This window comes from Tinamus guttatus, unplaced genomic scaffold (assembly GCF_059628265.1).
Source record: "Tinamus guttatus ecotype Peru unplaced genomic scaffold, ASM5962826v1 Tinamus_guttatus_pri_ptg000327l, whole genome shotgun sequence".
Classification (NCBI taxonomy): Eukaryota; Metazoa; Chordata; class Aves; order Tinamiformes; family Tinamidae; genus Tinamus; species Tinamus guttatus.
In genome coordinates, this window is record NW_028288861.1 from 5,793,196 (window position 1) to 5,807,937 (window position 14,742).

Consider the following 14,742-nt stretch of genomic DNA (forward strand, 5'->3'; position numbering starts at 1 on the left):
ATCTGATTGCATATAGACATCCCATTTGAACATCTCACAGCTCTCTGCTGAGAAATACAGGCAAGTGGCATGTGCTCAGTGAAGCTGCCCCATACAATGAAATGGTTTAGGAGAAATGACATTTATTTATTGATTGAAAATAAAATTTATGAACTATGAAGCTGAAAATTGTACTAGAGGGAATTGGCCTAAGAGGACATTAGGAATAGGGTGCGTGCATGCGTGCGTGTGCATGTGTGCATAGTACATGTAAAATAAGTTAAAGGTTGCCTAAAGGCTCCTGATTCCCCACACAAAGCCTCTGAGGACAGTAACTGAAAGCTTTTAAAGCTTCCAAGGCTTTGCCAGTTAGCTATTTGCATATTTTGCCTACAAACCCAAAATACTGTATTAATTCATTTTTATTTACCTTTCTGCCACTTCCAAAAGAAACCTCGCAGGAAGCCATTAATGACACAGCTTCATAAGAGATAATTTTCAGAAAGGCTTTGCAGGTAGTCACTGAAGGGGGAAAAAATGTGTGTCAAATTTAGGTTATTAACAACATAATCCTTAAACAGATGGTATCTCAAAGACTAATTCATCTTCAAATTTGACTGTAAAAACTGCATGATCCTTCACTCTGTGTGCCTATGAATTTATTTTTCATTCTTTTTTCTTTCTTTTTTTCATGTTTACTAGGGGGATATGATTAGAAAGTGAAGCAGGAGGGTTTTGAGGCTCTGAGCTGGGAGGTAGAAGATGCAGTTTCATCATCATGCTACCACATCTTCCATTCAAACTCGGATGGTTTTCTCAGGCCTGCAGTCTGCAAGCCAAATCGTGTGGCAAGGAGCTTTTACTGGGTATGTGTAAAGCAGGCACAGGCAGGCAGTGTGGAGCAGCTCTGCTGTATTTTATCATAACTTTTTTTTCTTTTTTTTTTTCAGTTTAGTGGCAGGGTTTTAGTAGACACACCAACTGTGTGAGAAGCAATTGCTCTGACAGTGGTGGAAAAGGGAAGTGAGGGGTCCTATTTAATACATTTTAACAACAAAAGCAGTCATGGATTAAAACAGTCTCAGTCTTTTTCCCCACATAAGGACAAAGCACCTAAACCTTTGTGTCCTCTCACATTGAGAGAATGAAATCTCTTTTTTTCCTGTGAATTTATAATATCCAGTATAAGCTACTTTTAACCCTTCCTGTTGCTTCAATCTGTATCAAAAGGCTGCAGTGAATCGGGGTGATACCTGTTCTTCTCAGTTGTTACTTTGTTTTCCTTTTTTTTTTCCTCATAAAAATGAGGAAATGTTGCATCTGGAAAATCCCAAGGTCGGCTTGTGCCGGTAGCTATGGTTGGGAAGCACCCTTGTGACACATCTCACTAGGCCGTTTCTGAAGTTAATTAGTATCAAGCCCTGAAGATGTTTCCCAGCTCACAACATGGGAAGATAGCGGGGAAATGAAAAGCGATTTCTGGGTAGGGGACTTTGAGCTCGGACATTTTCTAAAGCAATTAATACTGTGGAAAGGGGGGGAAAAAAACTTGGAATATACGAATGTCAGGTGTTTCTTCCTCTAAAAATAAACGCGTGAGCTATTCTCAAAAAGTAACGTTAAGTAAGTGTGGGTAAGGAAGGCATGCAGAGGTCTCTTTACGCTGATGCTCATTCCCTGTAATTCAAATGCGATGATTATTTTATAATCCTTTAATGTATTTTTAACTAATTTGCAGTTCAGGGTTGACCTAGGATTAGCCGTATAGCTCGATTATTTAAATATTGAAGCTTTTTCTAACACCCCCCAAAAAGGGGTATTTTTCAGATGATTCAGCTTTAATGCCCTGTGCTAATTATCCCCATTCCCTCAAAAATGTCTGCAAAATAAACCAAGAAACAAATAAATCAAGTGAAATCTTAAGGGCCAGCAATTGCTTAGCTTTGCAGCCCTTGGCAGCTAATTAGCAAGAATTAATCCCCACTCACAGTTGCATAAATTGGGGGAGCTACACGTGTTATGAGCATGCATAGCCTCATCGGTGGGCAGCAGCCAGGGGCATCTCCAGAGGGTGGTTCAGCACAGGCAAGAGGTGGCTTTTGCTCGGGAGACGTCGCTCTCAAGCGACCTATAGAGATTAGTCTGAAGCTTATTTAAATCATCATTTAGATTTAAGTCCATGCTGGTGAACCCAGGCCTTTACACCCTAATCCCTCCCAGGGATGTCTGTGTGCGCTGCCAGTGTTTGCGGAGGAAGACACTTTTTTGTCGTTTTTGTTTTTACACTGGGGGCATTTGCTGAGGATTTCACATCTTCATGGCTGGCACTGTTACGTCCATAAACAAAATGAGTAGTTGTGGCAACTAGGCAGTTTTGTGGGCCATGTTAAATTTGAATGAAAATAAGATAGTTCTAAATACCTGTCAAGGCTTTATTCACGTTGCTTAAAGCTGCTCTTTGTCAACAGATACAGTTTTAGTTGCGTTAATAGAAAGATGTCCTTGTAGGCTTCCGCACTCGTGTATCATTTTAATAAGGTTTTATAGCATTTTCTCTTTATTTTTCCATCTCTTCAATAAGAGAAATACTTTAATGGGGGAAGCATGTATTTTGATAACAGATGAAGATGCAACAGATGCACAAACATACAGTAGATACGACCATGTATCTATATGCCTGCTGGCATAAAGATTTCACCTCTTGCACTTGCAAAAGCCCCAGTGGTAAAATAAAGGAAACCTCAGCTTGTTGTAATAATTTCCAAAATAATTGCTTCATCCGCTTGTGAATTTGTTATATCGAATTGTCTGCTTGATTTAACTTTGTTAATTACTTTCAAAGGAGTAGTAGTAGCAATAATAATAATAAAAGGGAGTGGCCCAGTCAAATGCAAATGTGTTGTCTAAAAAGCAAGTCACCATATTAGAAAAGAATTAGTTTTTCATAAATGATCAAATTAAACATATTCTATTTAATAGAGTAGAAAATAAACCATTTCAAGCAAGATCTCCTTCTCCTGATAAGACGTGTTTTAAATAAATCTGATATCCTAATTATAAGACTTTTCCCTCTGGATAACAATGATAGGTGTTAAGCAGGCTAATAACCTCCTTTACGTATGTTTTTCTCCTTCTAATGTGAAAAAGCAGACCTGAAATGTATTCCCAGGGGCACTTGTAAGAGCTTTGGAGGTTCTGCCCTGGGGAGACCTCTCTGCTGTCAGGCTTCGCCAGCACACACGCTTGCCCATTTCCAACTCGTGCTTCCTTTCAGGAGGCCACCTGCATTAATTTAATACCTCTACTGTGGTTTGGAGGCTAAACCTAGAATAAAAAGGACCTGGTGGCTGCTCCTGCCTTCTGCCATCACTTCCTTGCTCTGAAGATAATGGTGGCTACACTGATAACAAGAAAGAGAGAGGGAGAGGGAGGAAGGAAGGAAAAGGAAGAACACTCAGGCTTTCCTCTCAGAAATAAAAGGCAATTTATCTAAAGACACAGAGAAAGGGAGAGGTTGTTGAAAGAAAGCTAAGAAGTGGTGTCTGCTGAGAAAAGATCCTAGCTTCGAAAAAGCATCATTTCGACCTCCTCTTCTTGGGCTCCTATTCCAGCTGCTCAGTTTACTTGCACAGACCACCCAGTGCTGTGCTTGGGCTGTCACACGAAGGCTCCTGTTTTCTGGGACTCCGCAGGCCGCCTCCAAGGAGGGAGACCCAGCCCTTGCACCATCTGCAGCCCCATGAGGCGCTGAGAATTTACAGGGAGAACTGGGGTTGCAGGGGTACATGGTTTTGCAGGTTAACAGGGGAGTTCATGTTTCCCGAAATACAAATAACAGTGTTAAAAACTGCACATTCTTGTGTTCCCAAAACAGTCCTTTCAGTTGCACAGATAAAACGTGTTATTCAGCCCCCCACACAGCAACAAAAACACGTGGCTGGAGTGCCTACAAGGTGCCTAGTACTTTGCCTTAACAACCAAACACTTCAGCGCACACCTAAGTGCCATTAAAATCAATATAATTCAAGTTTTCAAGGGTGCCAAAGTCACATGAAAGGCACTGTGTGCACACACACAGATGGCTGTGGCAGGCCAGGCTGTTGCTCAGACTTCCTTTGGGTTCGGGGGGCCACATTCCCTCCTCCCAGGCAGCCTGACCCAGGTGCCACACATGGGGCTATGGAGGGATCCGGTGCAGCCCAGCAAGGTGGGACTGTGTCAGAGAGGGGCTGCAGCAAAGGCCTGTGTGCTCTGAGGGCCTTGACATCTGCATCGCCCCTGTCTATAGATCCCCAAGAAGCTGGAAGAGTCCATGGCAGCATGGGGATGGCTGCTGGCATGGTCATCTAGCACCCCAGGATTAAAAATGCATCAAAAACTCAAAAAAATAAAAAACCCACAAAACCAAAAACAACTAAATAAGCAAAACAAAAAGCTTTTTATTAATATGTCAGGATATCTCTGATTCATCACTGTGATCTATAAATTAAGAGCTACTGCCTAACCTAGCTTGCACCACTTGGTGGCAACACTTCCATGTTTGATTTATTGAACCTTCTCATAACCATTCTTCAGATACTTGAAAGAACCAGCATAGGCCCTAATTTGTACAATTAATTACTCTACAGAACAAAACCAGAAGTTCAGAGTGACTTTCCAGCCTACCTTCTGCCCAGGAATCGCACCTAAAAGGCTACTTTAGGCCCGGAGATATTTCTAATAGGAAACTGCCACATGCCACAGGGACGTGGCTGAGCGGTCTCATACAGCAAGCTCATTGGAAAAAGTGGCCAAACCCAGTTTGTTCCAGTGCACAGCCAGGGCTGGTCAGTTGCTTGTAGTGATCAGCCGTTCTGGGGACATTCTACACTGCATGTGTCATTAAAGCCTTCAGGTATGGACCTCAGTGGCATCCAAGCTGGAAGTCCCCAAAGCCAAACCTTGCATGGTCCCCAAACCTTGCATGGTCCCCACAGGAGGACCAGGCCACAGCCTTTCCTAGCAGTTTGAGTTAGAGCTGCAGGGCTCATTTTTCAAGCAAGGGTCCTTCAGGGTCCCTCCTTGCTCATCCCCAGGCCCCACAGCTGCAAGGTGCTCAAGAGTCTGCAAAGTCGCAGACTTTGGGCCTCTGCCCTAACTCGTGGTCAGCAGTGGCTGGGACTTCTGTAGATGTGCCAGCAGGGACATGGGTCCATGTAAAGCACTGACTCAGCCCAAGGCAGAAGAGTGCCAGCTGGGATGGCTGGGGAAGCCTCCGCTTCCTCCAGAATGCCCTGTCTGCATCTTCTGGCCAGGCTCTGGAAGCAAGCCGAGACTCCCATAAACTTAATGTGCTCCCTGGGCACATTCACAGAGACCAAGCAGGGGAAATGCTCTGACAATAACGGAGAAGCCTTTGGCTTATGATATTAATACATTTATAACAGCAAGAAAATTACAGGGCCCAACCTTATAAAAAGATTTGGTGGATTGTAAAAGTGAAAGAAAAGTTTGTAAGTAAGTAAGTCCTACCCATGAGATTTAACATGAATTATAAACACATCTAGCTACAAGTAATGGTATTCCTACTGCTAGAATTTATTAACACATTAGTTAACTCATGTTTACTCAGATACATTGAAGAAAATAATTACTCAAAGGAAGACACATTTACAGTATATTGGGAATCAACATAACTTTACAAAGGAGAAAAATGTCCAAAAGAGATAGCAAATGTTCACTTCCACATGGATACATATGCATATTCTCTCTAATCAGGACATGAACTAGGGCTAGAGTAGTAGAGATTCCTGCCTTTGAAACCTCGTATGTTCACAATGATTAGCTCCTGATAACACACCATATATTTTTTCTACCAAATATTTTCAAAAAGAGCTAGCATCACTCCTTTTTTTTTTCCACAGTATTATTTCCATTTGTGATAATGAAATAGCTCAACTTTTCCTCAAAAACATTTTGCAGAAAACAGAGAGCCTATACAGCTGTGTGGCTGTACTGATGGTCATGAAACCAAGCTGTGCACTCTAAAACTTTTCTTGGCATTGCCTTGAGGAGAGATCCAAATGAAGTACCAGGCTCAGAATTTTAATTCTTTAGTTTTAGACAGAAAGAAGAGTAGGAGAATCCACAGCCTTATACGCACATTCAAAAGATTTGATTATCAAAGAATGGAGTAAGTGAAACCCATGTAAACTAGGAAAAATGAGTTCTACCCGCTTCGTTTTTTGATAGAGGTTTGTCCAATCCCATCTTAAAAATCTCTAATAATGGCACCTCCAAAACATCTTCACCCACTCCAAAGCTTCAATAGCCTAGCTAGCTTTTCCTTGTAGATAACCTTCAACTTCCTTGCTGCAATTTTAACATATTTTTGTGTGTGTGTGTTATGCATCACAGATATAGAGAAAAAACAATTTTCTTACTTTTTGCAGCAGCCATTAAGTATTTCAAGAGTCTTATCATGCTTTTATTTCTTGCTTTGCTTCTCTCCCCAGTCTCTCTATCTCTAAAAGAAACAACCCCATATCCCCATAGGTTACATTTTTATGTCTTTGGGCCCATTCATTTTTTTCCAGAAGGCTAACGGGAATATTTCCTTTCACATCATTCTTGAAGGATACTGTCCAAACTGAAATGCGGTATTCCAGCTCAGTTAAACGCTGCATCACCACAAATACCAACATTGTGCAGCCTAATACTGCGCCAGTCAGTAACTGCAGTTTAGACATAGGAGCGTTAGCATTAGGCTCTGTGTAACGGCTGGTTATGGTGGCACAAACCCTCAGCTCCGCTCCATCCTGGGGGATTCACACCCCAAGCCCTGGCCAGTGCTGGCTTATGGCACCAGCTCAGCTTCAGTCCTATGGTGCCCATGCATTGGGATTACACCTCCAACTTAAAATATAAGGAAGTATTAAGCTTTTCTCAAATAAAGGGGAGATGTTGTGAGTGAGGGCGGACAGAGTGGGTTAAGTAAAGGGGGAAATAAAACATTTAAAGTTAGAGAAATCGAAGTAATTTCTGTATTTACACTTCCTTTTTAAACAAAAGACATAATTATGCCATTGCAGGCTGGACTGTGTAGAAAAACATCGCGCTGGGAACTAATTAAAGAATTAACCAATGTTTAGCTGCTCATAGATAAAGCAGCATAAGCTGTGAAACAGAAGTGTTTGCAGTGAGCTTTGAAAACTCTCTGAAGACAGCTGAGCTTAAGTCTGTTAAGCCTCTTCCCTCACCTATTAAATATCTATTCAAATGTCTTTTTTTTTTCTTTTCTAATTACAAGAGAAGCCTCTGGTACCGCTTACCAATGGACATTTTCGCCCTTGCTCAGAGCAAGTTCGTCACAGTGACGAACATGGGGCATCTAGTGAGCCATGATAAAGGGAAAAAAAAAGTGCCCAAGCTAGCACAAAGCACCCTGCTTGTTGAAGAAAAAAAATACCCCATCATTGCATGCCATGATGCCATGATGTCACGCTCTGTGGCAAGATTTTGGGGCTCCTTGTCAACCAGCCCAGCCAGATGCAAATGCTGCCTGTGCAAGGGCTGTCCTGTCCATTCGGAGAAGCCTTTGTGCCAACCTCTTGGCCTTTGTGATTGTATGGAGGTGAGCTTCATCCAAGCTTCCCTTCCTATGGCTTCCTTTTCTTGGCCGGGAGATCTTTCATTGATGGAAATGAAGCCTTTGTCTATGTGGGTGAAAGATCTGAATGTTGTTGCTGTTGTTGTTGCAGTGTAACAAGATGGTGAGGCGGGAAGCTTTTGGGTCTTATCAGTCCATGACCTTTTGCTATCAAGGAAGTCTGTGCGTGCACGGGCATAGTGCAGCTGGGGAAGAGGGAACAAGAGCGATGACAACTTTTTTTTTTTTTTTTAAGTTTTTTTTTTTTTTTAATGTGTAACATGCAGTCTGACAGATGGTAGTTCTCAGCTCTCTGGATCCTCAAATGTGATCCCCAGATCCCTTAGCCAAGTGCCTCTATCTAGCTCCCTGAGAACCTTTTATTTTCTACTTACTTCAGACATTTAATCATCAGTTTGTCCAGTGCCCTGACTGACTGTGTCCTGAAGTGACCAAGCAGTTTATATGTAAGCACCAAAAGTCATTTGGACTGCCAAGGTGATCCTCCCTTTGTGGGAGGAAAATCGCCCACCCACTGCCCATAGACACTGTCTGCCCCTGCCCAGCTGAACACTCGAGGGTCCTACAAAATGCAGCAACAGCAGCCACGGTGCTGTTTATTTTAAACACAATAAGGGAAACAGTAATGGTGCTTCCACTTTATCCCCTTTGTACACTCTCCATAAACATTATGTATAACAACTTTACACACTGCGTATGGTCTAGCCACCAAGGGAGCTCTAATTCTTTCCTTACTTTAAGCACCAAGTTTCCTGCCAGAAAATCCTATTAAATCCTCTTTTCTCACTTTTCTGGAAGTGTTTTCAATTCAAGTTCAAGAAGGAAACTGAGCCTTGATTAGTTTTTTCTTTTTCTTTCTATAAATACAACATGTATTTAAGATTTTTCCAACATAAAAGACATTTTTTTTCTCTGCTTTCAGAAAAAAAAAGTAGCATTTTCTGCAAGCAGCACAATCACATTTTCCATCGGTGATAAGAAAATTTACAGTACCTTTACAGACCCTCTTGGATGCTTTGCATATGGTTAGAAATACCATGGTCAGCAGGCTGATCTATGTTGCTTTTTTTTGTCCACTATGAAATGCTATCCTCTCCTTTTTTTTTTCTTTTTTTCCCTCCCCTTTCAGATTAAATATGGAAGTATTGATAACCCTCCTGGCTTCCTTGCCAGGACTGTGCTGTCTGCAAAAGGCTGTCACTGATCAAAAGGCTTCCCCAGCTGACGAACCTTGCCGGGCAGGACCTGACCATTGCTAAACATGCATGACTATTCCTTTTGTCACCTGTGCTTTAAAAGAAAGCATGAGCTTCCATTTCGTTGGAGGAATGAGTCCTCTCAGGAGCGAGCTTTCAGCTGGAGCCGGTGAGTGGGTAAAGATCCCTGATGCGCAAGTAGGAACATTGAGCTCCTGAGCAACAGGACTCTGGAGATTTGCCCTGCTGAGCCCTGGGGTCCATCCCTCTCTCAGGCAGCAGTTCATAAACCTGCTTGGAGCTGCTCTTTGCACCATGGAAGCGTTTGATGAAAGACAAGTGATGCACAGAGTTAAACAAACAGACGCAGGGCACACACAGACCTTAAGTCACCGCCCTGCATGCTCCTCGCAGCCAAAGGGCCAGCAGAGCAGGAATGGTGACAGTAACGTCACCTTTCATAGACTTTAGTAGCGCCACGTCCTCCGCAGGGACAGGCTGACCCAGCCGGACACGGGCGCTGGCAGTGGGTGCTGCACGGGCTCCTTGAGGAGCAAGGTTCAGCATCCATAGGGGCTCGGCTTCAAAGGCAGCTTTTCTCCCCAAGAAAGCTTCATGAATCACCATTACCAACCCGACAGATCAGCAGCCAAAGACTGGGCAAGAAAATTGAAATAAAACCTTCTTTTTTTTTTTTAATTGCAACAAGGGACGGCCAGTCAGGAGGGCTCAATGTAGGCTGCCATGACAAAGCTGTGCCCCTGAGGCTGCACAAACATGTGTGACATGCTCTAAAATCCACACATATTCAAGCACAGCAAAAGCAGCTTGTCCCAGCACTACCTGTAGTATTATAGAGCAAAGGGGCTTCCAACAGCTTTTCCCTCCAGTCTGGAGCAGTGTTGTCCCTCCTGGCACTTACTTGCTAGCTGAGATAGTGACTGGATACCTTGGATGGTGATTTCTCAGTTGAGAGTTTTCCATTTTTTTCTGTAGAGCATACAGCATTACACTGTTTGAAAGCTCATATACAACAGTGTTTGATAGATCAGGCCTTGGGGCTTGAGAGACCAAGAAAGTGCTTTAAAAGTCCCCAGTTCTGGAGGTTACTAAACAGTAACAGCTATTAGAGCACATAAGTGTTAAGGCTTGTAAGGGAAAATGGTATTTCTTTTCATTGATCAAACTGATATAATTGGGGAAAAAGGACATATTCAGACACAGAAACGCTCCTGTTTCATACATTGGCTCTACCCTTCATAAATCTTTTTTTCCCTTTAGTGCTTTATTTTCAAGCTGTTCTGATTTCGCTCCTCTGGAGGTGTTTCAGCACAAGCAGCCCAGCAGTTGTGAGCTGAAAAACTTGCGGAATTAAAGAACTTGAGAATATCTTGCATGCAGTCACAAGGGATGCTTGAGCGTTGGACTAATCCTCTCAACAGGGCCTTGCCCTCCATGTGCAACCATCTCTGGTGCTCCTCAGTGAGGTAAAAGAAGTGGGACAAGGCAGCTGATTCTCCCCTCACTCCCTTGCAAATAAAGGCTGCAGGATGCAAGTTTGAGCAGGGACCACGAATCGCCTCTGCTCTGGCTCATCACGGGGGTATTTACCACTGCAGTGGTGCCCAGCACAGAAGAAACCTGAGTGCCGGCACTGACTACATCTGACAGCACCTGAGAATTGCTTTGGATACGGTGCTTGCCCTAGTGTAGCGTTTGTGCATGGTCTCCAGCCCTGTTAAAAGCAAATACACAAACAAATAGCTGAAACTATCCTCCCTTTCCACAAGGCAAATAATAATAATAAAAAAAATCCAACTACATTTTGTGAAAGAGAATGGGAGTTTCTCAAGGTTGCTCATATGGGAATATTACAGACAGCTGAAATTATGTGGGGAAGGAAATCCTTTTTCCTAAGCTTTCTCCCACTGTCACACTGCTCTTTTTAACTTTCACTTCAACCTCCAATATTAGCTGCATTCTCAGGAGTCATGGGAATTCTCAGTGCAAGTATATTTAGCCATATTCCTTGGGGTAGGTGGGGGAGGGAAGAAACCCCTAAATAGCTGTACGATAACAAATTACTATAAGCATATTTCTTTGGAGAAAGCTTAGTCAAAGTTCAGAGGAAAGACAACTAAGTTTTTGGCAGCTGGAAAGCCAACGGCCAGCTTCATTTAGAGCCACCTCCACAGGCTTTTACTCAATAGGGAACAAACTCAGAAGAGTGACCCTCTTACTATGTATAGATCTTTCCCTCCATGTGCTGAAAATTCCTCCATGTAAATTAAATGCTTAAAGAAAGTGGCATTACCTAGATTTCCCCTCCTCAACTAAGCTATATGTATAAAAGTATAAAATATATATAAAAACATCCAATCCAAGCCCTGCACAATAGAAAGCCTGTTTTAAAGAGGGGGTGGAGACAAGGTCATTCCCACTATTCACAGCACTGCAGAAGAATGAAAAGAGCTCACAGGGCTTTAACTGAGGAGGGATAATGTCTTGGCTTTCATTCAGTTCCCCTGGCCTGGAAAAGGGGAGAAGCTGTCCCCCTGCTGCTGGGGAAGCCTGTGGGACTCGCTGTGGCAAAGTACCCAGGGAGGATATGAACTTGGTTAAAAATAAAACTTATCAGATGACAATCGCAGGCTGAGAATGTTATCTGGCCCCACAGGAGCGTGAAAACAAACAGGCGTTTGAAGAAGAGGGGAGCGAGCAAGGTGAATAACGTCAAAACAGCAGGAAGTGACCAAGGAAAAGTGCCAAGCTGATGGGAACGCCGGCCCTCCCCGGAGGGGCCCCGCGCGCTCCCTCAGCCACGGCGCGACGGGACAAACCACGAGCACAGCACCGCGCGTAGCACGACCCAGTGTTTATTGACTCCTGTGACATTCTGGTTTTTTCTCTCTTTTTTTTTTTCCTTTTTTATTAACAACAACACAAATGTGATGGTAAAACACTATTACATGTTTCCATGAATCCAAAGCAAAGTGCCAGCATTGTTGACCAGCATACAACCTGACAAGAGAAGCTGTAGTCATAACTCGCTCTCAGATATCTGCTAGGAGTACATCACAGTCAAAATAAAACTAGTTATTTGCCTGCAAATAGGTACATTTTCTTCTAGATGCAAGTGGTGTTAGAGCCAGCTATTTTGCAACAACAACAAAAATGTACACTGTTTTCCAACATTTTAATAACTCAACAGGAATGAATGGACTAAAACAGTTTAGATATCTAAGGAAAAGAAAACAGATCAGATGATGATGATGATAACCTCAGATACTACTTTGCAGAGGCCATTCCTCACAGAACCAAAAGTAAGCTCTAGAAAATAAGAAGTTTTACTAAAAGCTACTTTGCTCAAAAGGCCAGCAAGGTCCTAATTTTCAGTACTGCCTTTCTTTTCCTCCCCCCCACAACAAATGCAGCATATTGGAAATTGCAGCTTGGTGACTGCATATCTCCCTAGTTTGACATGCAACTGCATTTGGAAAGGCAATCTATTTCACAAGGAGCCATGAACACCTGCATGACATGCACATTTGGCATATAACAGCTTCATAGGTATGAATGAAGGCACATTTAGAAGTCTTGGACAACTCGTTGACAAACGCTGTTTAGCCGTAGGTGTTTCAAATGCTCACTATGAAGACACAAAACCCAAAGCTGGAAGGAAGCTCCTGGAAATGCCCCCTGACCAGCAGCACGCTGTCCACACACTTAAGATATAGATACTTTTAGTCATTCAGAGTGGTTCCCAAATTTTCAAAGACGAGTAAGCAAAACCTATGTAGAAAAGGTCAAAGTTGTGGATTTCTACAAGTCCAAATATTTCCCTCCTCCAAAAAGGAGGAGAAAAAAATTAAATAAATCAACCTACAGTATCTCCAAAGTGATCTAGAAATGGATAAAGGTCTGGAATGGAGGTAGAGGAACTGGTTTCAAAAGCCTGTGCCCTCAACCTCAGACGTTCAATTGGCAAAGACAAAAAAAAAAAAAAAAAAAAAAAAAAAAAACCACTCAAGTTCTATATCTAGATCAGGAAAATATAGACTAAAAATGAAAATATATATATACATATAATTTATTTACAGAAAATCTATACTGTTCCATACTCCATCCACCAAATGTGTGGCTGACCATTTCTAATGCTAGATGGCAGCAATAGTGGCAACCAAAGTACCTTTCTTTTCCAAACTTTATATAAGCCCTTTTCCCTCCTGCTCCATCATTTGTCCATTGCTTGAGGCCTCAGTAAGATTTATACTAACCTATCTTTCTAGTGCACCGTTAGGTTTACAGTTGCCAAAGACAAAGCAAAATTTGGGTTGCTTTAACTGTCTTTGACCCTTTTAAAACCTTATAGGAGTTTTTAAAACATACATGTCATTATCAACTTTGCATAGCAATAAAACAGGTCGGGATTCTTTCTTCCCCTTTTAAATAACAAGGCTGCAACTGCCCTTCATAGACAACTCAAAACCTACCACCTTTCCTGGGTTACTGCTTGCTCTTGAGTAAATTACTTTCTCCTTCCACACAAACATTGAAGAATGAGAATTTCAAGTTACTGTTATGTTTCCTTCAAGTTTATGCTTGAGCTATTTAGCTATACCCATAGTAGAATTATTATTTTTCTTTCCAACATGAAAGGACAATTACCAGATTATTGGTCTTCCAGTCTTGAGTCATAAGAATAAATCTGTCATACATATTCCCTCGTGTTCCTCTCTTAAGGTGCGCAGTGGTCAGGCTAACGTCTTATCCAAATGATCATTGCTGGAACTCTAGGAGAAGTCAGAGTACTGCTGTATTTACATTCAGAATTCAAAAAATGCCCCTCTTACTTTGGAGGACAAGCTTAAGCCCCTCTCTATCACCATATTTTATGTCAAGGAAGTTATTTCTTTTCTGTCTTATATAGCTGTCACCTTCTGCTGCTGAAGTCAACAGTTTGCCATTGCACATTACCTTTTCATTGCCCTGGCTCAAATGCAACAGAAGTTGCCCTCAGGTCCATTACTAGCACGACAGTCCCATACTGTGTCACGAACGGCTTCAGGGATGAGTAGCTCCAGCAGACCATACAACTTGGCCAGCATGGGCAGGTGAAACAGAAAATATAGGTCACTAGAGAGGGTAGGTCTGAAATGGGTGGTGAGGTCCAGCATACACTGACAGCATGAGGTTGTCAGCCAAATACCCTGGCAAGTGCCTACACTAAGAGGATGCGGTTGAGAATCGTTAGTGTGAGTGACAAACATATCCACTGCTAGCTCTCAGCTTCATTAAGAGCTATTCTGAACTGTGTAGTAAGTGCTGGCTGGAGAAGCTCAGGCAGATTGGAGATAACTCACAGGTTACTCAACATGTCTAATAAATTAAAAATAAAGAAAAATGTGTATTATTTGAATAACTCTCAGTTGTGTCACAAAAAAAACTGTCATGTGAATAACCCTAATCCTTGGTCTATCTCATTGCTCAAACACAAAAGTAGTTACCTTGTGTAACAGACCAATCGAAACAGAATCTCTGTTTCATCCAAATTAGACACATGCAAATAAAGTCACAGAATGTAAACTTAGGATAAGCAGCACAGAAATCAAGTCTAAGTCAATCATTGTTTAGCATTCATTTGTCAGGCTGCCAGAGGTATTTCTTCCTCTCAGGTTCACATTTGTTATACAAAATAGAGTAGATAGATAGAGAAACTACTAAAATATCATTTAATTCCACATACAATCAACCTTCAGGACCAATGTATTGTGTGCCATCATTCTTCCAAGTTTACCAAACTTTTGGGAGAAACCAGCTGTTTTACCAAACAAACTGAAAATAGAAAACATACAATCAATCTAGCTCACAGCAGAAAAGAAATGTTTTTACAAAACTGAACAGATGCGTAACTACTTC